This window comes from Tupaia chinensis, unplaced genomic scaffold (assembly GCF_000334495.1).
Source record: "Tupaia chinensis unplaced genomic scaffold, TupChi_1.0 Scaffold000270_2, whole genome shotgun sequence".
In the NCBI taxonomy this organism is placed as follows: Eukaryota; Metazoa; Chordata; class Mammalia; order Scandentia; family Tupaiidae; genus Tupaia; species Tupaia belangeri.
The window spans coordinates 3,450,710-3,453,651 of NW_006159751.1; positions in this window are offsets into that span (position 1 = coordinate 3,450,710).

Here is a 2,942-nt window from a genome sequence, read left to right on the forward strand (position 1 = left end):
TACATAGCCATTACGCTAACTGCTGGTCCCGAATAAAAAGAATTCTTTAAAAAATTATTATTTAACTTTATTTATTTATTTATTCTAATTTGACCAGAGAGGGACAAAGTGTGTGTGTGTGTGTGGGGGGTTTAGAAAGCAAGACACCAGGTCCCAGACTGGAACCACAGTTTGCCATGTGGGAGTCACGACTCTTGCTGGCCCCAATAACCTGGTTTTGTTATTCCTGACTTCAGGGATCTTGGCAGTGCCTAAAGAATCCTGGAGTTAAGCCTCTGGCAGGTTTTGGTTAATACCTAGAAGACACAAAGAGAAGCTAGGAGGCAGGGGGAGAGAGAATATATATATATTTTTTTCCTTTTTTTCTTTCTTCCTTTTCTTTTTGTAGAGGTTTTCGCCTTAGGGTGTGTCCACTCACTGGAAGAGAGAGAAACATGGTGAGAAGGAAAGTGAGAAATCACTGCCCAGGGGGGATGGCCACACCACAATCCCTTCTCCTTCATTCTCCTCTAGGGAGCTTGGGCCTGTGCGCACACATGCCCAGCGTGAGTTTCAAGCCACCAGGTCCAGGACTCAAACTGTTGTTGGCCATGTGGGAGCCCAGCAATGTAACTGCTACACCATCTGCTGGCCTCGAGAGACCCAAGATTCTTGAACTGCTCAATCTCCCATCCTCAGTATCTCCCTTTACAGGGTCTTAGAACCTCTGGTCTGATGACCCTGGGTTGACCTGGAAAGCATCTTCCAGAATAATGAGAATCCAGGCCAATGATCAAAGAGTTCTCCTAACGCCCTGGTGACACATACAGTTTCCAGATCTTTGCCCAAATCTAGGCTGGGAAGCACAAAAATGGTAGAGGTTCAATTTCTTACCAGTCTGGTAGGACAGTAGCAAAAAAAGTCTTAACTTGGGTTAAAAAATGGAATAAAATGTCACTTTTTTTCCCAGAAAACATTTGTGCTTAGGGAGCAGTAAAGAGGAAAGAAGAAAGTGCCCCCTCGGTGGGTATCATCATGCTGCAATTATTTTTCTTCCATTTCTTCCCTTTCGTCTTCCTGTCAGGATTTGGGGCACACATGTAAATGCACGTTTCCCAAGCCACCAGGAATGAGATCTGAACTCAGCCATGTGGAATATGGCTTCCAATGTATAGCATTTAACCACTGTGCTACAGGGATGGCCCAAAATGTAATCATTCCTAACAATTCTGTATTGTGGCATATCGATGGCCGAGGACAAAGGAGAGCTGTAACCCTGGCTTTAATGGGACCAAACTCATGCAATAATATTTTAAATGTTTATTTTTTTTTATTTATTCTATCTATTTATTTGTTGTGATTTTCAGGATGCCAGGTCTGGGACTTGAACCACAAATGGCCATGTGGGAGTCCAGCACCTCAACCACTACACTACTTGCTGGCCCCCATGCAGTAATATTTTAAAATCTATTTCTTTGATTACCTCATTTGTAATTGAGATAACAGAATTGCCCTGTTTTTAAATTTTCTTTTGACTAAATGATGATCTAAACGATTTTTAATTAACTAGAAATAATATCATAGTAAATTATCTTTCAATATAAATAAAATCAATTTAAACTTATAATAATGTGTTAGTATGCCAATTGTTTAATTTTTTCAATATTTTTTTCAACTATATTTTAATGTTTGGGAAACAAATGAACCATTGAAAAGTACACAAAAACATGTATGTAGAAGCAGATATTTTTTCTTTTACCTCAAGTTCTCATTGAATTAGAACAGCGCTAGTTTTCATTTAAAATTTTGATAGTTTGTTCAACATGGGTATTTTGCATAATCATATTTTTTTTTAAGTTTGCTTTTAAATACTTTACCTTGGGCCAGCTGGTGGCATGATGATTAAAGTAATGAATCCACATGTTCAACTGCATGATTCAACTTCCGGACCCAGCAGCTTGGAAAGCTCACTGGATACATGTATGTGAGTGCTCAAAATTCCAAGAAGAGAAGGGAAGAGGAGGGATTGTGATGTGGCCATCTCCCTGTGAGAGTTGCTTTCTCACACCCCATCCCCAGCTCTCTTAAGTGAGTGCACATGCCCTATAGGGGGGAGGGGAAGAAAGAAAGAAAAGAGAAAAATAAATATTGTATTTACTGAGTTTTTTGTGCCCCTTTATTTTATTTTTTAAGAGTTATTTTGTTTAGCTTCATTTATTCATTTACTTATTTTTATTTGACCAGAGAGGGACAGAGCGAGAGAGAGAGAGAGAGAGAAAGAAAGCCACCATGTCCAGGACTCGAACCATGGTTGGCCATGTGAGAGTCCAGCACCCTTAACCACCATACCGCCTGCTGGCCCCAACCCTTTTAAGTTTTTAACAGAAGGTAAATGCTATATTCAATTTGCCCTAGTTCTAGCCCTTTTTTCGAACACCTAACTATGGACTAATAACCATCCCAGTACATGAAGAATTAGCCAGAGGGAACCAGCAGTTAGCGTAATGGCTATGTCGCTGGATTCCCACGTAGTCGACCGCGGTTCGCGTCCCGAACCCGGTGGCTTAAAACTCACGCCGGGCACGTGTGCATGCGTGCCCAAGATCCTGAGAGGAGAATGGAGGAGAAGGGATTGCGGCGTGACCATCCCCCCTGGGGGGTGATTTCTCGCTTTCTGTCTCTACGTCTCTCTCTGTCTGTCTGGCGAGCGCACGTGCCCTATAGCGAAAACCTCTCAAAAAAAAAAAAAAAATTAGCCAGACATGTAAGAGGAAATCAAGAGAATATAACTATCGAAGACAGTATTTCCAAAAGGGAGAGAATCAAAGAGTGTTAAAAATTTCTGAAAAGTCAACTAAATCCAAAACTGAAATGTGTATTCTTGAGCGCTCTGAAGGTCATTGGCAGTTTAGACATGTTAGCTATGTTGCTTCACCATGGTAACCATCTATTGTACTGTCTGT